This window comes from Pseudopipra pipra, chromosome 24 (assembly GCF_036250125.1).
Source record: "Pseudopipra pipra isolate bDixPip1 chromosome 24, bDixPip1.hap1, whole genome shotgun sequence".
NCBI classification, from domain to species: domain Eukaryota; kingdom Metazoa; phylum Chordata; class Aves; order Passeriformes; family Pipridae; genus Pseudopipra; species Pseudopipra pipra.
In genome coordinates, this window is record NC_087572.1 from 6,560,231 (window position 1) to 6,585,992 (window position 25,762).

General features: G+C 51.1%; 1 long non-coding RNA gene across 1 annotated transcript; it reads left to right on the forward strand.

Annotated features, from left to right (window-relative positions):
* Window positions 1-6: 6 nt before the first annotated feature.
* On the forward strand, window positions 7-24,759 carry LOC135402208 (uncharacterized). Its single transcript, XR_010425053.1, has 4 exons — window positions 7-857; window positions 2,474-2,580; window positions 6,924-7,033; window positions 23,769-24,759. It is a non-coding gene; the product is annotated as an uncharacterized LOC135402208 (long non-coding RNA).
* The last annotated feature ends 1,003 nt before the right edge of the window (window positions 24,760-25,762 follow it).

The following is a 25,762-nucleotide window of genomic DNA, read 5'->3' on the forward strand; positions in this document are numbered from 1 at the left end:
GGGCGGGAGGGGCGGGGCAGAGCCCCCGCGATGGCTCCGCCCCCGGCCCCGCCCCCGGCCCCGCCTCGGCCCCCTCAGAGCCCTCGGAGCCGAGGAGCGGTTTGGGTTGGAATAAACCCTCTAACATCGGTGGGGCCAACAGTGGCCCCAGCGCTGCCGGGGCCACCACTAACCCGTGTCCCCGAGTGCCACGCCCACACCTTCTCTGAACATATCCAGGGATGGGGACTTCACTGTGCCAGGGCTGAACAATCCTTTCAGTGAAGAAAGTTTTGCAATATCCAACCTGAACTTCCCCAGGCACAAATTGAGACTATGTCCTCTTGTCACTTGTCAGGCCAAGCCCACTCCTTAACCGTGTCCCCAGGGGACATATCCACAGGTTTTTTGAACACATGCTGGGACGGTGATTTCACCACTGCCCTGGGCAGCCTGTTCAGTGCCTGACCACCCGTTCCTTTGTTGAGGAATACCTCTGGTTCCTTTGTTGAGGAATACCTCTGGTTCCTTTGTTGAGGAATACCTCTGGTGCAGGTAGCTCAGTTTGCAACCTGCAGATTGAGATGCAGATTGAGCTCTAGGTGTGAACTGCCAACCTTTGGGATAACAAAGGACATGAAGAGGAGTGATGCCAGCAAGGTGGATGGACATGGAGAGGGGCACAGGAGCAGGGGACTCCGGAGGAAGAGCAAGACTTGCTCACTCATGGATTGTGAGGGTATAAAAGCCCAGGGATCCTTTGCTCAGGGTCCCTCCTCTGAGGCTCGGAGCTGTTCCTGTGTTATTGCACCGTGAATAAATTGTTTTATGGAACGAGGCATCTGAGGGTCTGGTATGGGAAACCTGGGGTGGAACCGGTGAGGAAACCTGGTCTGACTGTGTGAGTGTTGGGTGTGTGGGGAGTCAGTGACTCCCTTGGGTCACTGGAGAGGCTTCGATCCCAGCAGTAAAAGTGCCTGGAATTGGGAGTGTGACTGCCAGAGAGTCTCAGGAAGTCAGATTGGCAAATTTCCTTAACACAATGAAGAATTTTTTCCCTAATATCCAACCTAAACCTCCCCTGGCACAGCCTGAGGCTGTTCCCTCTCCTCCTGTCCCTTGTTCCCTGGGATCAGAGCCCGACTCCCCCTGGTTCCCCCCTCCTGTCAGGGGATTGCAGAGCCAGAACGTCCCCCCTGAGCCTCCTTTTCTCCAGGCTGAGCCCCCCAGCTCCCTCAGCTGCTCCTGAGTTGGATTCTGTCGTTGTTGGTCTCCTCTGCCAGTGTGCCTGCACGTTTCTCCGTGGACATGGTCCCTGTGTGTTGATGAGCTCTGTGGGCAGAGCTATCTCTTGCTTTTCCAGGGACAGGGGTTCTCCCCCCGCTGCTGGCACAGTGAGCTGCACAGTGTGCACAGGAGTTCAGGGCCTGGGGCCGCCCTGCAGGAAGCATTTGCTGCCAGAATTGCCTGGCCATGCTGATCTCTTTCTCCATGAAGGGCCCCTCTTGCTTTCTTCTGTTCTGCAAGTAGCTCCCAAGAGAGAAAAACATTTCCAGCAGCTTTTCTGAGGAATGCTGGTGCTGGGTCTGGGGACGGTGAGATAGGGTGACAGTGCCCATCAGGGAGGGTGTGTCTGTGCTCTGCCTTCTGCTCTGGCTGTCACTATCTAAGGGCATATCCCAACAAGGCACAGAGAGGCTGAGCTCTCCCAGGGCTGGGTCTAGATGTCCCAGCTTTTCCCATTTCATGAGTAGGCCATAAGACTCATGCCTTTTGGCTGAAGGCAAGTCCTTATTTGGGGAGGGTTGTGTAACCTAGATGTGAGCATCTCCTTTTGGACGCACAAAAGGAGGCCCTTTCTCAGTGCCTCATTAAGGCCTCAGGGGTCAGACATCCTGTGGCGCTCAGAAGAGAACTACACTCAGTGGAAGCTATTATAAGCATTAAATGGTGTGGAATAACAGTGACCCAGAAAAGTCAGTTCACTAATATCTCAACTTATGCAAAATTACATCAGCTTTTTGGAGGAGAAGTGGGGGAAGGGGGGTGTGTGTGTGTGTGTGTGTGTATGTGTGTGTCTCACGCTTAATTTTGCCTTAGTAAGTTTTGCTCTCAGAGTGCCTTGTTTTCAGCGCTCAGTAAAATACAGACTGAATATTTTCCTTTCAGAAATGTGAAACGAGATGAAATGGATCCGCTCTGATTATTTAACCGGATTTGATTAACAACAAAACAAATTAACTGGAAAGCATTGCTGGGAGGACTGGCATAGCTCTGGGGAATGTTAATGTGTTACTGGGATTATGCACGGAATGAATAGACTGGAATCCTCAAATACTCACTTGAACTTCCTTGTTATTCAGGGGCCTATTGGTACAGGAAAAGGTTTATTGTGATGTTACATGTATATTGTGTTAATGACAGTGATAATAAATTACATAATATGTTACTATGTTCTTATGTTAATATATTGCTTATTATTAATGTCTGCCAGATGGAAGCCCTGCTCTACAAGCAAAAGGTTGGCCAAACCTGCTTCTGTGGGCCCTTATCCTCCAGCTGAAGAGCATATGAGAGAATGATCAGATGGAGAAGACAAAGGTGCACAAACATTTTGAAGCAGGTGATGGGGTTTTATGTGCCATGTTGGCACAAAATGCTGCTGCAATTGGCTCAGTGTGGAGTGAGGTGGGGTGTCCTACAAACAGGTACCTTGGCAGACATGTCTGTGGGTTCATGTGAGACCATGGTGCCTGTGAGGTCGCTGCCTGCTCTGGACTTCCTGATGTACCCAACCTGCCAGAGCTCAAGGAGCCCTGCTCCTGTGGGGTCCCCCATGGGCTCAGGGGCATAGCTGCCTCACCATGGGCTGCAGGAGAACCTCAGCTCCGGCTCCTGGAGCACCTCCCACCTCTCCTGCGCTGACCTTGGTGTCTGCAGAGCTGTTCACATGTTCTCACTCTGCTCTTCTCTGGCTGCAATTTTCATCTGGACAACAACTTTTTTTCCTTCTCAAATATGTTATCCCAGAGGCGTTACTATCATTCCTGATGGGCTTGGCCTTGGCCAGCTGCTGCTGATCCATCCTGCAGCTGGCTGGCATTGGCTCTGCAGGAAACGGGGGAAGCTTCTGACAGCTTCTCATAGAAGCTACTCCTGTAGTTCACCTGCTACCAAAACCTGGCCATGCAAACCCAATACAGACTGTCAGAAACACCCCAGTGCAGGGTCATCCTTAGCCACTTCTTTCACTGGTCGTAGAGAAAAGACTCACTGCCTGAACTGAAATCCCATTCTCAAAATCTTGTTGCAATAGGTCACGCTGTCATCTTCAGGAGGGACCATGCTAAGAGGACGCTGCAAATGTCCCGACTGGAGTAACTGCATTCTTCCTTACTGGTGAAGTCTGGCAGCTCTGAGGGCTGGCTGCCACCCCATGCTGGGCAGCACTGCACAGAAAACACTTTGTCTTTATTGTTACCGGTGTTGATCATCACCACAGGTGTCTGATATTACATTTAGTAGCTGTCATATGGGGTTGGGTGGGTTTCAGCTCATGCTCCTCTGACTGGGGCCTGCTCCAAATGGCAGTGGTGTGGGTGAGGACATCCCTGTCACCATCCCCATCCACCCTGACCTATCCCTTGGTAGACTTATCTCCCCAAAGCAGAGGGCTTTGTAGGAGAAGGTTGGAATCACCAAGAACAGACTGGACACTTGGAATCACAGAATCCTAGAATAGTTTGGGTTGGAAGGGACCTTAAAGACCATCTTTAAAGTCCAGAAAAAGTTCCACTCCCTGCCATGGGCAGGGGCACCTTCCACTAGACCAGGTTGCTCCAAGCCCTGTCCAACCTGGCTTTGGACACCTCCAGGGATGGAGCATTTTATGTGCTGCTGAAGTGCCATGGATATCTCTGCCTCTGAGTACCTGTGAAAAGCATCTTTGCTGATTTTTAAGTACAGAATATTTCAGGCATCTCAAAATCAAAGCATGAGGGTGATTGTCATCTGCCCTGCTCCGGATTCACCCTCACTTCTTACTCTGTGGATGCTGAAGCGGTGATGAAATAGTTCCTGCTGTGATCCAAATATCTTCTAAAAGGCTTCTTTGGTGGTTTGGAGTGGAAGCTCATTCTTAGTAATTCAGGTCTGTACTACCTGAGGTATGATGCTGGTCTGTCTTCTGTAGAGGTGACTGTAATAATCTCCATTTTTTAGTTTTTCCTAACCAATTCCCATCAGCACATGGAGCAAAGCCACTGCAGTGCCAGCCAGGCCTTGGAACACACTGGTGAAGCTCTTCTACGTTTGGTTCCTGCTGTGTGCTGACCACTGGATTTCACCTCATGATTGATATAAACTTCACAGGGGCAATGTGGAGTCACTGGCAAATGGCAAACACTGTCCATTCCCACTTCCACATTGCAGGAATCCCTGTGAATCTTCTGTATATGGCTCCTCGAGGTTTCCATGTGCAGGATTAATCAGGGTTTGTGTAAAGTGCTCAAATCCTTTACAAGTCTACACTTGTGCTCCGAACTCGATCAAGTTTTCATCTAAGTGCAAAGTAAATACATCAGGTTACCCTGAGTAACCAAAGGGTCTTGGCAGATCTTAAATAAAATACAAAATACTGTAGGAAGGAGGGAGGAACAAGGGGTGTGTGAAGGAGTGCACACTGTACATGTACAGTACTCTGGAGCACAAGATGAGGAGTGGCTGGGGGGTGGGGGGGACTCAGCCTGGAGAAAAGGAGGCTCAGGGGGGACCTTCTGGCTCTGCAACTCCCTGACAGGAGGATAGAGCCAGGGGAAAGTCGGGCTCTGCTCCTAGGGAACAAGGGACAGGAGGAGGGCAAATGGCCTCAAGTTGTACCAGGGAGGTTTAGACTGGATATTAGGGAAAATTTCTTCACTGAAAGGGTGGTTAAGCATTGACACAGAATGCCCAGGGCAGTGGTGGAGTCACCATCCCTGGAAGTGTTCAAACAACGAGTAGCTGTGGCACTTCATCATCTGCTTTGTGAACGTGGTGGGCAAAGGTCGGACCTGACGACCTTGGAGGTCTTTTCCATCCTAAATTGTTCCATGGTTCTGTGTTCTGTGGTAGCTCTTGCCCTGTTGCCTTGGTGTGTGTCTTCTCCAGAGATCTCCACTAGATGGTGGAATGGACCAGTAAAAGAGTTTCTACAGTAACAAAGGGAGGCAGCCAGGCGGTGGTGACACCCGTGGTGACCTCAGAGCTGCACTCAGGACCGGATACTGGAGCACTGCATGCACCCTTGATTCTTTCAGGCAGGGGGTTTTCACCTTCAGGCCTCTTCCTATCTACTTCTTTTTCTCCATGGCGAAGAGCTGCCTTTTTCCTGGGAGAAAAGGACTTGAACTCACTGAGGTGCTGCAGAGCTCATCCATACTAGGAAGGGAGTGCTTTGGCCAAAGAACTGTGACCTGACGTGGAGACAGCAGTGAGCAGAGCTGGCTGAGAGTGGGGCAGTGCATCACCAGAGACGAGGTGAGAGGCAAGAAAAAGTTCTACAGGTGCAGAAGACGTGTGATGGGGATTTAAGCTCTCAAGTCTGTGTGCTGAAGCCTGTGCTGCCCTTGGACAGAGTGTTGGACTGAGACCAGCTCTCAGTCCTCAGCCCTGGGAGGTCATGTCACAGTTCTGTGCCTCAGTTCCTCACGTGTAAGGTGGAGTCAAGGATTCTGACCCTTTTGGGACAGTCTTTTGTTATCTACAATAACATGACCGCCAGAGCTCTCTGGTTTCATTACTGACTCTGCTGGTGACTCGTGGTCTTGTGTCCTCTGTACCTGCAGTCCCAGAGAGATGAAGCTTTAGCCCCCTTGTGGGACTGTCCAGCAGTGGAGGGGCTGGCCCTGCCCTGTCCTGGGTCCCTCATTTCGGTGAGGGTTACATCTCCTCCACACAGCACACGGAGCTGTGCCAGAGCCAGCTGCTGCTGAAGGGGGGACAGATGCTGGTCGAGCTGCTGGTCACTGTTTGGCCAGGATGGTGAGGGTGCAGCTGCAGACCTCATGTTTACAGGAAGACTTATGCAGATTTGATGAATGACACAGAATGAGATGTTTTTCTTTAAAAAATGGAGTTTGCTTCCCTGATGGGTGCCATGCTGGTGGGGGCTTTGCCAGGAAAGCTTCATCTAGTGGAAGTTGTCCCTACCCATGAAGGATGGAATGAGATGACCTTTAAGGTCCTCTCCAATCCAAACCATCCTGTGATTTTGTGATTCTGTGACACCTTCTTTCTGAGAAGAGAGACCAGACAGACCATCTGAAGCCTAAGGGATGTCCTCAGCTCCTCCAGCACTCTGGGTTTCCAGCTCATGGGTTCTGGAGAGGCAAGGCCAGCTGCCAGGCACGGGGTGTTACGGAGGCGTGCAAGGACAAGAGGCAGGATTATCAAGAGCTGTTTCTCTACCTGCATCACTGAGCAAAATTTAATTACCTCTGCTCCCAGGAGGGCTGCCTGGCCCTGGTACATGAACCATGAGATTTAGGTTTCTAACAATCTGCAGTGCTGTGATGGGTCTGTGAGTCCTGTAGCCTTATAAGGTGCCTCTGGGAGTGACCAGGGAAAGCTGGGACAAGGACTCTGTAGTGAGTCGTTCAAGAAAAAGAATGGTGTAGGGAAAAGAGATCATGCTACCCATGGAGAACAAGCTGGCCGGGGTTTGCACTCAATCATCTGCCTCTAATGTTTTTAACCTGACATATTTCCATATTTTCCTCAGCCTCTTTGATGTTGTGAGCTTCCTCATCTGGGGGATTTCTCTGGTATCTCTCAGACCAGAGTCCAAATCTTCATGCACTGATTGTTGGGTTTGTATTTTCAAGACTTAAATTTTATCTGCTGCCAGATAACACCTTCAGTTCTTATTGACCAAGGAGACTAATTGTTCCCTTTCCTTTTAACAGCAAGAGGGAGACATTATAAAATTATCTCACAGAGCTGCTCTTCAGTCATGATCGTGGTAATGAACTGAGTTTTCAAGAAGAGGCTCGGAACCGAGAGCTGGAAGGACGAGGTGAGACCTGCGGGAACGTTTGTGGAGGTGACTTCACCCTGGGATGGCAGGGTGTGCCTGCAGGTTCCACAAGCAAACCCAAGCCATCCCTGCCGCTCATGCCCTTGTCAGTCCCGCGTGTCTTGCTGTTGTGATGAAGTGCAGGACAGCTTGTCTGTCTGGGCATGTGGTAAATGGGCAGAATTGCTGGGGTGGGACCTGCCTGGGGAGCAGAAGGTCACTGCCAGGCACAGAACAGGGGGCAGTGCAGTGCAAGACAATGCAGTCACTTGGGAAGGGTCAGATTTAGCAAAGGTGAAGCAAGAGCTCTGCAGGGCAGGAACTCTCAGCAAAGCACCGAGGTGCCAAGAGGCAAAACAGGTTTTGGCCTCATTATTTGCAGTGTACAATACATAAACAGAGTGTGGCCAAGGTTTACTTTAGTGCCTGCTGTTTGTGCCAGCCAGGAGTGCCAGGTCCAGTGGAAGAGGTGAGACACTGCCCAAACACATGTGGAGGGGTCACATCTCTCCCAGACAATTTGTATCCTCAACAGAAAAGTCAGAGAAAAGAATAGATGTGTCTCTCTGTAACATTTTTCCTTGAATTAAAACATACCCCAGGCTTATCGTTCCCCCAGCACCTTTTTGGCTCCCATCATGTCTCAACCTTGATCCAAGAGGAACATTTTGAGGTATGTGCTATAGGAAAGGTGTTTGTCTGTGTGTGACCCTGTGCAGGATATTCAGTAGTGAATGACAAATTCCAGCCAGTACTCCAAGGCGAGCCCTCCCCCCACATGGGGACTGGGAGCCAATCTGGTCACATCTGGGCTGTCACACACAGAGGCCACCACTGCTGGTAAATCGGGTGAGACCATCCACTGGAGACTTGTGTATCACCCGAAACCCTGTGAGGGAACACCAGAATCCCAGAGGAGCTTTGGGGATGTGAAGTTACACCTGTCCCTAATTCAGGATGCTTCTGTGGATGTGCCAAAGACTGGATTTTTTTTTAAATACTGTTTCTCTGCCACATGATTGTAAGTGTTCCACGAGCTCACTGATCACAGGAAACAGCCCAGCTGGAGCTCACTTAAAGCTCTGTCCACATGCTTCCTCTTTCTGTTCCTGTCTCTAAACCTGTACTGACAATATTTGCATTGTAATGATTGAACTCAACACTTGCCTGGTAGCAAAGGTGATTTCTGCATAATCAGAGAATATTTTAGCCTTCCCATTCCTCTGGGAATAGTCTCACCTCAGTGTGGGATTCAGCTCTACTCAAGGCATAGGGAGCTGCTTTGTCCCAATAATACAGGGGAAGGTTTGGAGCTGCAAAGGGGTTCCAAGGTGCAAGAAATACCTTTTAGGGACCAGCATCAGCCAGACAACTCTGGGAGAATCTCAGGTTCTCCCACAAGTTTGAAAAAGGAGGGAGAAGGACTCCTGGTGACAGGACAAGGGGCAATGATTTTACACTGCCAGAGGACAGGGTTAGACTGGATATTAAAAATAAATTCTTGGCTGTGAGGGTGGGGAGGCCCTGGCACAGGTTGCCCAGAGAAGCTGTGGCTGCCCCATCCCTGGAAGTGTCCAAGGCCAGGTTGGACAGGGCTTGGAGCAACCTGGGATACTGGAAGGTGTCCCTGCCTGTCTCATCAAGATGAGATGGTCTTTGAGGTCCCTTCCAACCCAAAGCATTCTGTTGTTCTATGATCCTGTGATGTAGGCATGAAGGCACTCGGTGTTTTGCTGAAGGCCCCATAGGATTTCGGGCAGAGTTAAGGGATGAGATCAGATCTCCGTGTTTCGCTCCACAACACAAATCTGACAAGGTCATTGTCATTCAGAGAACAGATGACACAGACTCTCACTCCGGTGTCCCTTTCCCTCAGATTTTTTTGCCTGTAAAACGGTGGAATCCTTCTTCCATTTTCGGAGCAGAGCATATGTGATCATCAGCAGGAGAGTGTGTGCTGCCAGCACAGCGATGTGTGTGAGCCCTGGGACCTGGCCTTGGCCAGAGAGCAGCTCAGAACAGCTCAGCACACTTAGAAGGAGCTCCACTGACAAAGGGCAAAGCAAACAGAGGAGCTGGTATGAGGGGACACCAGCATGAGCAGAGGGTTGGAGAAAACAAGAGCAAATGTGCAGGCAGAGTTGTTTGCAGGTCAGTGTTTCTGGCTGAGAAAGATGAGGTCCCACAGCGTCACTCCTGAGAGTCTCTTTCTGGCAAGCTGGGTGAGAGGAGGAGAGGAACAAAGGCTCCAGACAGAGAATGAAGGAAATGCAGGTTGACACTGAACAGAGAGAGGAAGAATGCCCTGGGGGTTTCTTGGATGGACTTCTACAGAGGTGAAGCTGAATTGGCAAGGAAACCTCACAGGGCAGGTGAGCTCCTGCTCTGCCCAAGTCAGGTGGGGTCTGCTGTCCCACCCAGAGGGATGGCAGCTCCAGGGGCACACCCATGGGATGTTTTTGTCAGTGCCCAAAGTCAAAGACATCTGACAAAAAGCTTTGCCTTTAACAACCATCCTCTGTCTGCAGCAGGTAACAGGAACAGGGGATCAGCAGGACTGGGGGTGGTTCTTTCAGGAGCTGGATGGGCTTTGAGCTACCAGATCAAACACAAAAATCCTAAGTGAGACATGTGGCTGTGTGCATTGCAGGTGCAGTACAGCACACGCTATGACTGAGCAGCACAGTGCCTGTGAACAGCTTGTCACCACCAGTGACACCCCTTACCCACCCCAAAGGGTGATAACAGCCCCACAGAGCAGCCACTTAAGGGATACCTGCCAGGCTGAAATGTCTGTTACTCTCTTGCACTGATTTCTTTGGACTCCTACACTTTGAACCTGATTGTGTGGGTGGCCTCTTCCTTCTGCTCTGCCATTTAGTTTCTAATTTTGAAGGGGCAAAAAAGTTGAGGCATTTCAATCCCTTTCTGCGTGCATACATGCTTTGTTGGTTGGTAATGAGAGTGCCACACAGTGTGGGATGGCTCAGAAGGCACTTCATGGGAAAGGACAAATCACTCATAGGTCATACAGCCCTAAAGACACCAAACCCTTCTGTAAGTGCTCTTTAAAATTTTTGTGAAATGTGTGAGGAGGACAGTGACTTTCAGTTAATTCAATTGCAGGATAATTTGAGCTTCTAGCTAATTCAATCAAAACTCCTGTAATAAAACCATTTGCATTCTTGACACAAACCCATTTGCACTCTGTTTCTGCTGGGCTGATGGAGATGTAATGGGTTTTTCATTTAGAGGCCACTTCATAGCTAATTTTTATACTGTTTTTGCTTAACTGTCAATAAAGAAAAATTCACACACTTGTGCTACAAATTTCTGCCTCGATTTCTTACATTGCACGAAGTGAGTCATTACAGAAGAAACCCTCAAGTGCAGTCAGAGGGTTTGGGTGCTCTCTCCTGCTGAGCTGCAGCCAAGCTCTTGCTTCCAGCTCGTTTTGTTGAACATTCCTGCCCACAGGGACAGACTGTGAGGTGTGAGCAGGTTGTAAACCCAAACCCTGCTGAGAAGAGACCATCTCTGAAGGGCATGAAAGCATAAAGAGCTCAAAGGGGCTGAAGGTGAGAAAAGAGAGGTGGCACCTGCGGACTGAGCTCCCACATCCCAGCAGGGACACTGAGAGCTCAGGTGGGAGTTCCACAACCCTGGGACACCCCAGAGTGTGAGGGGCAACAGGGCTGATTGCTTTCAGCCAGGAGGACTAGAAGGAGCTGGGTCAGGAAGAGAGGGGAGCTCTGTGCAAGCACACTTGGGTTGTTTGCAGGTATCCATTGCCTCTGTTTGAGGAGAGAGGGAGCAGGAGCGGCCCATGGGAACATCGGGAACATAAACTCAGCAAAATTCACTCCAGGGGGAACCACTGACATCTTTATTTGATCTCTCCCTCTTGATCTCTCTAGCATAAGGCTGATCATGGCCTTAAGAGTCCAGCAGTGAGCAGGGGCTGTGCCACGGGGGCAGATCAGAGAGCAGCTTTTGTCCCTGCCACCGCCCGGGGCTGTGGTCCTGCTGTGCTTGCACTGGGGCAAACTCGATTGGCCAGAGGAATTTTAATCCTGAATCATTTCCACATTCCTTCCAGCCTGGCAAAGGATTCTGCTGAGGCATCAACTGCCTTGTCCAGCTCAGCCTGTCCTACATCTGATAAGTTAATTGAGGATTTAATTGAGGAATTAATTGAGACATTCTGCTGGTTACCACAACATAATCAGTCAGCTTCCCAGAGTCTGAGCTTTCCAGTCCATTTGGACTCAGTCCTGTAAACAACTAAATACCATCAACCTCCTCCGAAATCCCTGGAGTGGTGGCTGCTGGAAGCTTGAGGGATCAGTACCCTTTTTGCAGGCCTCTGAGTGCTGTTCTACTCAGCTTGAGGGAGAAAGTTTACTTTGGAAGCAAAAGTGCTGAAAAGTCTTTTTTCCTTCGTGTCCTGGTTCTGCAGCTGCAGCTGGTTGTGCTCTGATTCTGCCATCTGTCTTGGTGGCCTAGGAAGATATTCAGTTTTTATTCTCAAAGTCATACAATACACAGAGAGATTTCAGTCTTTGTTCATTGCATTTGTCCTCACTGGAGCTGTAGGATGTAATGCAGCTGGAAGGTAATAACTGCCCTTCAGGTAAATTTGAGTTGCTGAACTATAACATGCAGAACCAAAAACTTGACAGGATTATCTCTAACCTTTTCTGGTTCATTCTGGTCTTATTCAGATTGGTGTGAATGGCAATATGGTAGCAGGAAAGTCCTGAGACAAGGGAGCAGAGGCAGGTCTGCATTTTTATAGAATCCTGGAATCACAGAATGGTTTGGGTTGGAAGGGACCTCAAAGACCATCTCATCTTGATGAGACCATGGGCAGGGGCACCTTATTCTGCCCTCTGGCAGTGGGAAGCCATTCCCCCTTATCCTGTCACTCCAGGCCCTTATCCAAAGTCCCTCTCCAGCCTTCTTGTTCCTTGTGATACACAAATTAAGGCAGATCCAACTGAATTATGGCAGGTTCAGATCCAGCAGAAGTGGTGTTTCCTTCATATTCTGTACTTAAACTGGAGAAACTGGTTGTCAGACCGATCTGTTGAAACTTTATCTCAAGCCATGTTTCTGTTATTTGTTGTCAAGAGAGTCAAGAGCCAGGGAAATGGGATAAAATTCCTCAGAGCCAACTTTCCATACACAATTCACAGTTTTCTGCTCTCCAGCACATGCCAACTACCAATAAATTTGGTCAGCTCCAAGCAGAGGGGGGATCCAGGTTGCTGTTCACTTTGCAGATCTGGACACAAGGGACCAGCTGGCCCAAATGTCAAAGCACCCTGACCTGTCCCCTTTTGAGAGATGACTCTGTGCCATTTCCCATCCCCCTCTTTCCCAGTGGTGAAGGGGGTTTTTGAGCAACACTTTTGTAAAAGGTCTTGAGATCACAGGATCACAGAATATCCTGAGTTGGGAGGGACCTACGAGGATCATCGAGTCCAACTCCTGGCCCTGCACAGGACACCCTAACAAATCCCTTCATGTGCCTGAGGGCATTGTCCATTGATAAAAGATCCATTGGTGAAAGGCTGTGCTGAGTGTGTCCCTACTAACACAGGCTGTTCCTGGCAGGGATGTTACACGTGGTCCCTGCCTGGATCACCCAGGGCAGCAGCCCCTCCGGGAGGAGCAGAGGGGGAAGTCAAGGGGGGTGTCAGCAGAAACAATGACCCTGGGAGATGTTGGCAGAAGGTCTTTAGTTCAATCTCCTGCTCAGACCATGGTCAGCTACAGGATGAATAAAATGCCCACAGGTGCCCATGTGTGGCAGAGAGTGAACAGCCGAGGAAGAGACCAGTGATCCCAGTCGTGTGTGCAACCAGCAGGGAGCCAGTCTGGATTTAAGGTGTCTCTGCCCATGGTCCCTGACTGAGCAGATGCTTCATTACACCCATGGAGCTGTTCTGGGTCTAACTGAAAGTTCCTCTTATGATCCTCTCAAAGAACAGAAGATTCCCAGGAGTGTGTAGAGACACATATCCCCAGGATGCTCCAACCTCCCACAGTTTGGAGTTCAGGAAGGTCCCAAGCCTAAATAGAGTATTGCGGTATTGCCTTTCTCTGGTAGCTGTGACATTACTTCATTTGAAAAGTTAAACTAAGTGGATTATTTCCTCTGAAAGGCATGCCAGGGAATCCAGGCTTGCACTCTGAATGCTCCACCCATGGCAAAATTTCACAATCCTACCGAGACATCAGAGAATCCACAATGAGCAAAACCATTTCAGAAATCAGGTGCTCCTACAACAGTGTGAGTTATTCAGAGTCCAACATGTAGCTATGGATCCTCAGCAATGATACCACCAGGTGTTTTTCCTGCTGCCCCCTGTAATATCATGGAATCACAGAATGGTTTGGGTTGGAAGGCACCTATAAGCTCATCTCTTTCCACCCTCCTACCATGGGCAGGGACACCTTCCACTAGCCCAGGTTGCTCCAAACCCCATCCAACCTGGTCTTGGACACTTCCAGGGATTCCAGGGGCAGCCACAGCTTCTCTGGGCAGCCTGTGCCAGGGCCTCCCCACCCCAGCAAAAAGATTTTGGCTCTGTTGTTGTTTCTAACTCCAACTCAAGAGTCCCCACACTGCCATCACATTGTCTTTTACCCTCTCATCTGGACTAATGCAGCCCAGCCTCCTTGACCTCTTCTTGTTGTACTCCGGGCCCTTGGTGTCCTGTTACTGGCCCCTCTCTGGGTTCCCCACATCCCCTCTCCAGGTGGGAGTCCAGCAGCACTTCAGGAGTGGCTTCAGCAGTGCTGAGGAAGGAGGGTGGTCACTGGGCTGCACCGGGGGCACTGGCCATGTTGCCCCGGGGTGACACAGTGGTTCCCTTATCTGCAGTGAGAGCTCACCCTGTGGGGTCACCCCCAACCTCATGCTCACCGTGACACCCAGACCCTTCCCAGTGTGCCGCTCGTCCGGCTGGGTCTGCACTGGATATTCGGGATTATTCTGCCCCACAAGTTTGCAACTCTCTTAGGTGAGGTTTCTGTTGACCCCTGCAAGGTCCTGTTGCCAGGTCCCTGTGGTTGATCCCACCTTCTTTGACACAACCCCTAATTCTGCACTGTGCATTTGCTGAGGGTGAGCCCTCTGTCACCGTTCAATGTTGAAGATGTGAACCCTGCTGTCCCCCTGGGGTCACTCCCTCCTCACTGCCCACCAGCTGTCAGTCTGTGCTGAGCACTGTTAAATCCAGTGGTCTGGCCAGTTTTCAGCAACCCACGTGCAGGTATGCCCAGCCTGCAGTGGAAGGTGGGGTTGCCTGACAATGACTTGCCCTTGGTAAACTCATTCTGGCTCTTTGTGGTTGCTTCTCCATCCTTCACATGTTTGGATAAGGACTCCAAGAGAACATGCTCCATGACCTATGTAGGCACTGACAGGAGACTGGCCCATAGTTCCCAGTCCTCTCGTTGCCCCAACTGATGCAAATTCATCAGGAATGTAAAACCCTGCCCAGCTCTGTCCCTAGGCATTCCTTCTGGCTTCAGATGATAAAGGAACACCACTCTGATGAACACAGGCAGAGTATGGCTCCAAAGCTCTTCTGGGTTGGAGGTGCTTTTCAAACCAACAGTCCTGTTGTTCTTGTGTCTCTTTCTCTTCAGCTGAGCAGCTGCTGCAGCTGTGCTTGTTTCAAGTCGCAGCATGATGGTAATATTCTCAGATCTGTCTATCGAGGAGGATTTCATTTCAGTTGGCAAAAGACAATGAACAGCTATAAGAAACAGCTACAGCTGAGACAAAGACAGAAATTAACATTTGTAAAGGGAGAAAGGGACAAAAGAAATGTTGCTGACAAGGAAGAAAGTGAAACAAAATTGAAATCATTGTCATTGTCTGACTACAAAGGAGAAGGATGCTGGTCCAGAGATGAAGATTCCTGCCATGCCTGTCTGCTGCCTGGGACCTGCTCCAGAAGGGGAAGCAGTCTGTGCACATCCCTGCAGGAACAGGGCACGGCTGTGAGCACAGAGGGCTGTGTCACCCACCCTCAAATGGTCCATTGCCACGGTACTCACCAGCAGAGCTGTGCATATACCCATTTGTTGGGCAGATTGTTTTAAAATGTTCCCCCAGGAAGAGGGAAGATGCCCCCAATGACTGCCAGGTTGTGTCACAAACTCCTGACTGATCCCTGATCTTCACTCCTTGCTGGGAGGTGGTGGATTAGTTGGAAGCAGTCCTAACCCCGGGCTGAGAAGGTTACTCCTACCTTGCACTCTTGTCTAGTGAAAACACAAATTCCTCCTCCTTTTACTTCAAGGAGGTCTAACAGGGGTCTGTGGTCCTGTTAATGTCCCTACAGTCACATCCATGGCAGGCACCATCCTGTCCTCACACACCAGTGCCTGGCTGGCTCAGCTGGTGCCCTGCCAATGCTGGGAATTCCTGTGCTCCTGCTCCATTTGCTTGGGAGGACCTTTCACAGGGTGACCTGCTCTGCCTTTGTGCCTCAAACTTCACCTCTGGGAAGATGGAGATGGGCCCAGGGAAGATGATCCAAGGAGTCCTTCTTTGAGCTGGTTTGTGTCTTGTCCATCATCTCTGCAGTGCTAAAAATTGTCATAGGAGTATGTGCTCCTTACCATGACTGCCTCATTCTTCATGGAGAGGGACTTTGGACATAGGCATGGAGTGACAGGACAAGGGGGAAGGGCTTCCCCCTGCCAGAGGGCAGGGATAGATGGAATATTGGGAAGAAGTTGTTCCCTGTGAGGGTGATGAGGCCCTGGCACAGGTTGCCCAGAGCAGATGTGGCTGCCCTAGCCCTGGAAGTGTCCAAGGCCAGACTTGGAGCAACCTGATCTAGTGGAAGGTGTCCCTGCCCAAGGCAGGGGGGTTGGAAGGAGATGAGCTTTAAGGTCCCTTCAATCCCAAATATTTCTGGGATTTTATGATTCTCCAGAAATTTAAACTCTGGTATTCTGAGGGGAAGAGGGCACCAGCCACTGTGACAGATGGAAGGGTTCACCCTGACTGCAGCTCTTGCTGTAGCAACATCCTCCCCAGGGAACAGCAAAGAGGTGTCAGGCTCTGGGTGTCAGGTGACTGGATCCTGGGATTGAGCCCTCGAGACCAGGAGCTGTGGTGGTCAGGGACCTGCCCACAGCCACTGTGGTCCCCAGGACAGGAGTTTGGGGCACATGGAGGAGGCTGTGCCTGTCCTGCAATGGACAAGTCACACAAATCCTGGTGAGGCTTTTCCCACTCAGAATGTGGTGACCAGTGAGAAGAAGCCAGTTCTCAGTGTCCTGCCCATCCCAGCCTGCTCTGCTCTCCTGGGTGGCAGGAGCTCACCATATGCACAGTCCTGGAGCAGGTGCTTCATCTGTTCCAGGAGAAACACCCTGAAATTGGGGGGTTAATTGCAAACTGCAACAAAACTCATTTTTCCAGTCTGGAATGGTTCTTCTCTGTCCATCTTGGATGACAACAGTCATTGCTCTAGTTCAGAGGTGATGCTTAAATCACTCTTCCTAGAGACACAATCAGGATGTCCCTGGGCACTGGTGGTGTTCTGGTTCAGGAGAACCGTTCTGGGCCAAGATCCACACTGGACATGAGTGGACTGATGTGGGGATCATGGGGAAGTGCAATTGCACTGTCTCTAGATCTTACTCCCATCTCCCTGTCTGGAGCTGATGGGTGTCTTTGTCCTGGAGCTGTTGCCCAGCAGGGATATCACTTCACAGTCCCAAAGTCAATGGAAACCCTGGAACCTCCAAAGAAAAGGTCTTTTCAAGAAGAGGAAACAATTCTTCCAAGGGCAGCTACTACCTGTGACTCCGTGACAGTTTCCCCAGTAGCAGGCACAGGCACAGGCGTGAGCAGCAAAAGCTCAGCCAAAGGACAGATCTGAGGATTTTGTGAGGCTGGGGATCAGCTTTGCAGGAACCACAGGGACTCATTTACAAGTAATGAATCATGAAACAGCAGGAAGTGAGGGAGCCAAGAGAAAGTGTGAGCTCTGCAATTAACTCGGAGTGCTGAGGTGAATAACAAAGCAGTGCCATACCAAGGCAGAAAGCAGCTCTCCAAGCTGGGGGTGTTGCAAGACTAATTTCTATAAGCCACAGTTCTTCCGAGCAACTTTTAGTCAAAGCAATTGCTACTTTCTCTTGAACTGAAGCAAATCCCGTGTGCACATATTTATCAGGCAAAACAGCTTTTTACTCAACTTTAAATTTATGAATGACCCAGATCAGCAAAAACCAGGAAACCACCTCCTTGGAGAGTCCCACTGCTAGCTCCTATGCTGAGCCAAGGTGAGCAGCAGGTATCAGATAAGCCCATGGGGCAGGTGAAGGATGAGTTTCCACTATGTAAGAGACACTGGTGGGTTATCAGTTTACAGTGAAGGTGAAGGAAAACATGTCTTATTAATTATCCCCTTGATATGAGGAGGGGTTGGAGGTTCAGGTGAGAGGGCAAGAGACCCAGGGCAGCACAATGTGTGTGTGGCAGAGCCAACATGAGCAGGACCCAGAGCTGGTGCACAGGTGGGTCTGTGCTGTTCCCAGCTCTGTTATGGACACATGTGGGTACAGGCTGCCCAGGAAGTGAGTGTTCTCTTGGTATGGAGCTGGAAGATAGAGTCAAAACTACTATTTCAGGACAACTATCTATTATTAATGTCACTTAGTCTCAGTAAATCCATCCTCTTTGTCTGAGGCACCGTGCCAGGAGCAATAGTGTCCCAGCAGCTGGCTCCCCAGCCAGGTGCAGTCGTGGGGGAGTGAGGAAATTTCTCCAGAAAACATGAATTTCAGCTGATAAGCCCATGTTTTGTGTTCCTTTCTCCCATTTCCTGTAACCCCAGAAATACAGATTAGCATAAACCAAGCTGACACCTGTCCTGGGCAGAGACTCTGGATTGAAGTTCAGTGTTACCAAATTGTCATTGCGAGGAGGCACCAGACACCACCACCCTCTGGACAAAGGGATGGAGACCAGCTGGGACCCCACAGCCTCAGTGGATCCAATGAAGATCCAGTGGATCCTGAAGAGTGCACTCCTGCCACGCCAGGGCTCTACCTGCTGTCCCTTTCCTCCTGCTCTGTATCCATGAAGTTTGGGTCACTCTGGCCCTTCACGTGCCCCACTCACCCTTTTGCTGGCAAACATCAGAGAGGAGCTGCTCTCCTTCCACCTGTGCCCCTCATGTGGAATAACTGGAGCAGACGCAGAAGGAGCGGGAGGAGCAGAGACTGTTTCATTTTGTGCCCCTGGTTCAAGTCCCCTCCGAGAGCCATCAGTTCACATGTGCAGCTCCGATATTTGCCAGGGTGCTGGGAATCATCAGCACTGGGAATCACCAGCACTGGGAATGCCAGTTGGCTGGAATAATTGCTTCCAAGCATGCAAAGGATAAAAGAGATGCCCTCTTCCCTTTGGATTGCTTCCAAAGCAGTGATGTCTCATGCCTGGTATCGGGAGACTCTCATTCTTTTGTGTTTGTTTTCTCTCTCTCTGCTTCTTCTCTGACCTCTTTTTGTTTTGTTTGCACCTCTTGCTGGTTTCCCAGACCCATGAAGGAAGCAGATCAAACAGATGGGTGCTCTGGGCTTGTCTCCTGAGGATTGGGAAAGCTGAGTTAGGCAGAGGAGGGAAGGTGGTGCCTGTCAGTGTAAGGCACCAAAGCTTTCTGCAGATGCTGTCACTGAGCAGCAAAGCAGGGCTCACTCCCTGGAGCTTAATCTCCTGACCTCAGCCCTGTGTCACTGCAGCCCCAGGAGTAATTCTTGGTGTTTACATGGGTCAGTAGCTAGACAAGGACTTGACTTGGATTTTCCCAGCAGGTCACACGGTGATTTGCTAATCAGCAGTAGCACAAACACTGCCAGGCCCCTCATGGGTCACTTGCTGGGGACAGGCTAAACAAACCAGATGAAAAGCAGCATGGGTGAGTGGATGGGATTGGAAACAACTGTACTGGAGTCCCAAGTCTGTGTCTGAAGGGGTTTCAGGGCTTGTGAAATGGAGAGGTAGTTAGCTGGGATCTCAGCTACCTACCCAGGGTAGGAGAGAGCACATGGGATGGACCCTGTGTGAGCACATGAGCTTGAACTCACCAGGGCTGGGGAGAGCCCCTCAGGCTAAGTGTCAGGCAGTGCTCCAGGGAGGTTGGTCACACCTTCATTTAAGCAACTGCTCTGGTTTGCCCCCTGTCACCTTTGTCTGTTTACCTGGAGATATGAACTATCCCTGGAAATCCCACCTCTGCTGCAGAGGAGTGAACTGCACACAGCAGCAGCACAGAGGGGACCTGATCTCCCAGCTGGCAGCTGCAGAAGGTGGTGTTTGTGGTTCTTGAGGTATCACTCCCTTCCACCCTCAGCCACGGCACAGTTAAATACAGGGGTGAGTGTGGCACAGAGTCACTGAGACCTGCAGAGTGTGCCAGCTGCTGGGGCGGGGTGGCCTGACTGTTACTGGCACAAGATTGAGGGCACAGCCTGGGCCAGGAGTGTGTAAGATTGGCTGTTAAAGCACCTGGAGAGGTGAGATGCCAGCAGTCTGTGTTGTCCAGAACCATGTGAGAAAGAATTTTACAAATCAAAGTTTTAAACTGTTCTCACTTACAAATCAGCAAATGATAGAACCACAGAATATCCTGAGTTGGAAGGGACCCACAAGGATCATCCAGTCCAACTCCTGCCCTGCACAGGACACCCCAACAATCCCCCCTGGCCCTCAGAGCATTGTCCAAACCCTCCTGGAGCTCTGGCAGCCTTGGGGATGTGCCCACTACCCTGGGGAGCCTGGGCAGTGCCCAACCAGCCTCTGGGGGAAGAACCTTTGCCTGAGATCCAACCTGACCCTGCCCTGGCACAGCTCCAGCCGTTCCCTGGGTCCTGTCCCTGCTCCCCCAGAGCAGAGATCGGAGCTGCCCCTCGGGACCAGTGGGGTGCTGTTCAGCTTTGGGGGAGCTGTAGGACTGTGAGGGTGCTGTGGGGCTGGGGGAGCTGTGGGGCTTCTGACTGATAATGTAAATGCCAGATAGGTCAGTGCTGGAGGGATCAACAGCCATCATTAGGTTCTTACAGGGTTTCTGGCTTGTCCCTGCTCCCTCTCCTCCCACACCAGGGCAGGAGCAAAGAGGGGAGAAGGGAAGAGAGAAGGTGGGGAGAGGATTTTTTGCAGGGGGAGGTAGCAGGGAACAGGGATTGTCACTGCAGCGTGATCTGCTGGGTAGAGCTGGAAGAGAGATCTGTGGTCCTGCCTGGAGCAAGGAGGGGGAAGAGCATCAGTGCAAGGCCCCAGGGTGCCAGCCTTTCCCACGGGCATCCTGCTCCAACCAGGGACACTCTCCTCACCCAGGAGCTGAGTCCTCGGGGCTGTCCAACAGGTTGGGGCAGGGCAAGGAGGAATCTGCCTTCCTATCACAAGTCCCCACTGTTAGCCAGAGAGGAAGGAATTCACGATTCAAAAGTCCGGAGAGAAAGGGAGTGCAAATAAAGAACTACTGAAGGAATATCTCTCTGGTGAAGGGCTCCTGCTGGACCCTGCAAGTTTTGTCAGCACCTGAGCTGTGTTTCTCACCAACAGCCAACCAGCCAAGCTAGCCGGGAAGAAAACCTGCCTCTGATTTCCAGAGCAAGCACCTTTGATCTGGAATAGTCAAAGGGACGCTGCCAGCTTCCCAGGAAGTCATTTGCATGGAGATGCTGTGACTGGAGCCTGGAGGAACCTCTGCGGGAACCAACCACCCTCCCTGCCCAGGTGGGAGACCACAGGGGCTGAGCTGAGGCAAGGACAGCACAGCCCAAACGGAGCAGGGCAGCTGCTGAAGGGCTGATGTGTTCCCACAGGAACAGGGGTCACACAGGAGCTGTCTGGGGCCACAAGGTGACCCACTTTACCAGCGCCTGCTAAAGTGGGAGGAGAGGATGGGATGTGTGCACACAGGCACGGGGGTGTGCAAGAGGGGCACAGAGAGGGGACAGGAGACCCTGTGGTGATTTATCTGGGTGGTATCAGCATTCAGTTCCTTTTCCCCCATAAAGCAGCACTGTGCTGCTCTTGCCTAGGGATTGTCACCTCCTGGCTAAATGCCCTTCTGAATGGGATTGCTGGGAGCTGCCTGTCTGTCATGAACTCAGCCCTCACCAACACAGATCTGGGAGCCACTGCCATCCCAAAGGGTAATAACTGACATAGGAACTGACATCTGGTCACAGGTGTGTCCAGTGAGTGAGCAGTTCTGCTCTCCATTGTGCTCCAGAGGAGCCAGGAAGGATTTCACGGTGGTGGGTTATGAAATCATAGAACAACAGAATGGTTTGGGTTGGAAGGGACCTTAAAGCTCATTTTGTTCCACCCCCTGCCATGGACAGGGACACCTTCCACTGGACCAAGTTGCCCCAAGCCCTGTCCAGCCTGGCCTTGAACTCTTCCAGGGATGGAGGATCAGCAACTTCTCTGGGCAATAATAACCCCTGTAAGAAAGAATTTCCTCTCTCCTTCCCTCTGCAAGCTGCTTCATACCTTCATACCCAGGGATTTAGAGCTTGTGTTTGTATATTACTGTCAAATAAAATTGTGAAATGTTCAGGGTATGTAACATCTTGATTTTACCTTTATCTTTTTGGAGAAATCCCATGATCAGTGTGGTGGATGCCGATGGATCTTTTTGCTCTCTCTTCCATGCTGATCCTTCCTGGCCCTTCCTGCTTTTGCTGCATTCCTTGACCGCTGTTCTACTCTGTAGCTCAGTGTTTCACCACTGAGAGCAAACACAGAAGCAAAATGCTCCTTAAATTCAGGTTTCTGGAGATGATCCCTAAGAACTTTCCCAGAATATCTGTGGTATGAAAGAATCGGGGTCACTGAGAGCATCGCGGTGAAAGAGGCTGTGGCTGAGGCAGCCTGGGAGTGTAGTGGGAACAGCAGCCCCAGGGACACACAGTGTTGGTCACCCTTGTGACCAGCTGCAATGGGGGGCTTACAGGCAGATCTGCTTTGCCTCTCAGTCAACCTGCCAGTGTGGGGCTGAGGAAGTGGCAATGTTGTTCTGCCACGAATCTGGGGGTGAAAAGCCTCTTAAATCAAGCAAGTACTGAAGGGCAGAGAGCACCAAACACCCTGTACAAACCCAGAGCCCGCTGTCCCCGTGCCCAGGGCCAGCCCACTCCCTGCCCGCCTGCCAGGACCTGCAATCTGCAGCACGGGCAGACTCAGCTTTCCAGGCTGAATCTGCAAGGGCAACATTGACCTAATTAGTCTCTGAAACAAACGGGAAAGACTCGCCGCCGTCTGTTACAGCATGGAATGCTCTCCCTCTCCTTTCGCTCTCCTGGCCCCGGGGATTCATCCCAGGCAGGTGCATCTCTGATTGCAGCAGGTTTTGAATCCTCTCCCTCTCCTCGCGGGGATGCCACATGCTGTCTTCTGACCTCGTTAGCTTCTCCTCCTGTTCCACTTCCCCGCTCTGCACTCGCAGCCCCGCCGATGTGCTAATTACCACAAAGCAATCTGCAGGAATGCTCCTGGAGCGGGGTGAGGGGAGGGAGAGGAGGGAGGGATGCTCTCAGAGAGCCGTGGGGGATGAAGCGACTGGGTGAGCAGGGAGCTCAGTTTAGCAAGGCTGATGTTTGAGCTCACCCAGGCTCTTCTCCTGCACGGGTGGGTGCCGAGTGTGACACAGGGATGTGAGAGAGACAAGGTGCTCCCACCCACCCAGGGGGTCTGCAGAGGGGCTGTGCTGCCTGACCACAGGGCCAGCTCTGGGCTCACACATCACCACAGCAGCTTATGTGGTCGTGGGACATGAGCTCCACCCAAGAGCACTGACGTGCTGCACAGGATGAACCTCCAAGGCTGACCTTCACTGATTATCCATCCTCACTCGGCTCCAAATTCCCCTTGGACCAGCTCCTGCGGGGAGACAGGGCAGGGCTGCACATCTGTCCACGGGCAGGCCTGGTGCCAGGTCCCTCAGCCCATACTCTGGGCAGGGCAGACACGAGCTGGCTCTGTAGGAGAGCTGTGGAGCCGTGGTCTGTGCACTGCTGCTCCCACATCGGGCTGTGAGGGAAGGGAGAGATGTTCACCCCAGGACTGCATCCCTCCAAATGCCATTAATGGGCTTCCAGTCTTCCACAGGCAGAGGTGGAGTGTCCTTGGAGCGCAGGCAGAGATCCATCAGAGGTTCATCCTCCAGCACTGGCTGAAAATGAGGAAACTGTAGGGGGCTGGAGTTTGGGTTCATTTTGTCCAGATGGAACGACAAGATTTTCCTCTTCTTTCCTAATCAATGAGAGACAGTTCAAAATGGAGAGAGGAAAAACAGCAGTTAAGGAAACAACCAGATCCTGATGCCCTTTGCCTTGCCACAAGTCTAAATCTGTTATGGCTGGTGGGATTGTATTTATATTGAGCCAGTGTGAGTGAAATTAGTGTTGGCTTCACTAAACTAAAAGCAAAACAAAGAAAGAGAAAAGCCAGTCCCTCGGACTGTGTCTGAGGTGTGATAGAGGGAGAGGGACAGGAGGTAATTCTCAGGAAGGACATCCTCCTGGTGAAGTCTGTGGGAGCGAGGGAAGACATAAGGTACCACCTCACCCAAGGGCAAGGCCTTGCTGCCATCAGGATGGTGCCCTTGGGGTCTGAGCACTCCTGCACAGTTCCATGATTTGTGTGATCCAGCTGATGCTTCTCTCTTTTTTCTGATTTCAGACCTTGTCAGGACTCAGATCAGCGAGGAATCAAGTGCAGGAAGAGCAACCACAGGGCTCAGCTGGGGTCTCACATTTTCCTTGGATTTAATATTTGTGTCATGTTTGGACTGCAGAAGCTCCTGGATTAATCCAGCCACAGTTCCTCTCTGAATTACTCTGAGGGTGCATTTTGCTGGGTGGCTGTGTCTGCCCTTTGGGGCTGACCCACCTTATGATGCTGTTTGAAGGAAGTGCCCTTGCTCTCTGCTGCCATTCTCTACCCTTGTCTTTCAAAACTTCCCATTGTTCTCTTTTCTCTTTTTGCTTCTACTTTAATGACTTGGTTAGTGGACCCCCCACCAGCCTCTAGCCTTCTTAGACCTTTTTGCATATCACATGCTATGTGAAAAGCAAAGGTTGCTCTATCTGCCTGCATGTACTCACATTCACTTCTCACCGCATTTATTTTGGATCTTGTTTTTCTCTTCTGTAGCTTCACAACTGTGGGCCACATCCAGTGGTGGTAGAACCAAGCCTGATCCACTGGTGTACACTTGCTGGAAGACTGTCACTGTGCACTGGTTCTCTGGCTTTCCTCTTCTGGCATCTTTTCTATTCTGCAAAATAGTCTATGATTCATGTCAAGGTGCTTTCCTGGGGTCTGAGCCTCAGACTAAAGGCAGCAATTAACAGTGGAGGCTTAAAAGGGCTTAAAGGACTGTTGCACCCTGGACTCTTTTTGCTCCTCCCAAGAGCCATTCAGCTGCATCTTCCCCCAGTGACCTGCTCAGAGGTCACTGAGGACGCTGAGTCTCTTCATCATGGTGTTTTGTGCCTGTTCTTACCTATATCAACACACAAACACAACAAGGAAATACTACAGGTTGTAGCACTGGAGCAGTGCAGGGGCCAAACCACACAACACATCCCTCTGGTGACAGGTCATCATAAAGAAAAGTCTTCCTGGGTCAGTAACAACAGCCTGCTGTGCTTGCAGGGTGGGGGAATCATCACTGGGGCTTTGGATCCCCTAGGTGGGATGTGCTCCCCTCTGTACCTGTGCAAGCTGCTTCCAGGCTGAGCCCTGGCCCAGGGCACGGACAGTGCTGCCTTTTGATCCTGGTGGGATTGCTCCTGTGCTCCTGAATGTGCCCGGCAGGGCTGCTGCACTCAGTGTAGCAGTGTTTTCCTCTGTAAACCTACAGACACTTCTAGGAGCAGTGTCCAAGATGCTTCCAATGACATCCCTGCACAGTGGACACTTTTTCTGGACACAAGTTCAAGCTGTTCAAAAAGCCTTGGAGCAGCTGTGTCTGCAGAGCAGGGCACTGGGAGAGTGAGCTGGGAGCAGATCTGCAGGTGCAGCAGTGGAAATGCTGCACAGGCTATTCAGACCTTGGAGGACATTCCATGTCCTTGCCAGATGGCATCTTTACCTCTGAGCTGTGTCCTCTTCACCTCGGGCATCCTCTCTCCTCCCAGTCACAGGGACTCTCCTGCCACTGCAACAGGAGATGGGTTTGCTCCTTACTCAAGGAGTCTAACCAGGTAGTCAGTGCCTCTGGCAGCCTTTGGTCCTTCCCCTTGAGGCTGGAGGTGTTGAGAAGGACATAGAGCCAGGGCTGTGAGCCTGAAGCAGCCCCAGTGTTCAGTTGCTTCACAGGACTCCTGGGATTGCTGCTGACTTGGAACAGTCTCAGCAGAACTAGCTCCATGTTCATCTTAGACTCACTCCTTCCCTTGATGGTTGAAGGAACCCATTAACCCATTAACCCTTTCAGGCTGTCAGAGATCCTGTGGGTCTGCTTTCCATGGGCCACCATGTGGGGCTGTGGCTGCTCACCTCTCTCTGCTGGGAGAGAGCTTCCCAAAGCTGCTGGGAAGGTCCATGAGGACCCACAGCCAGAGGTGCTGGTGCTGAGCAGAGCTGACCAGGGAGCACCAGGCCCAGCTCTGAGGTGTCCCTGCAGCCTGACTCATCCCCCAAAGCATGGCCAGGCAAAAACAGCTTCT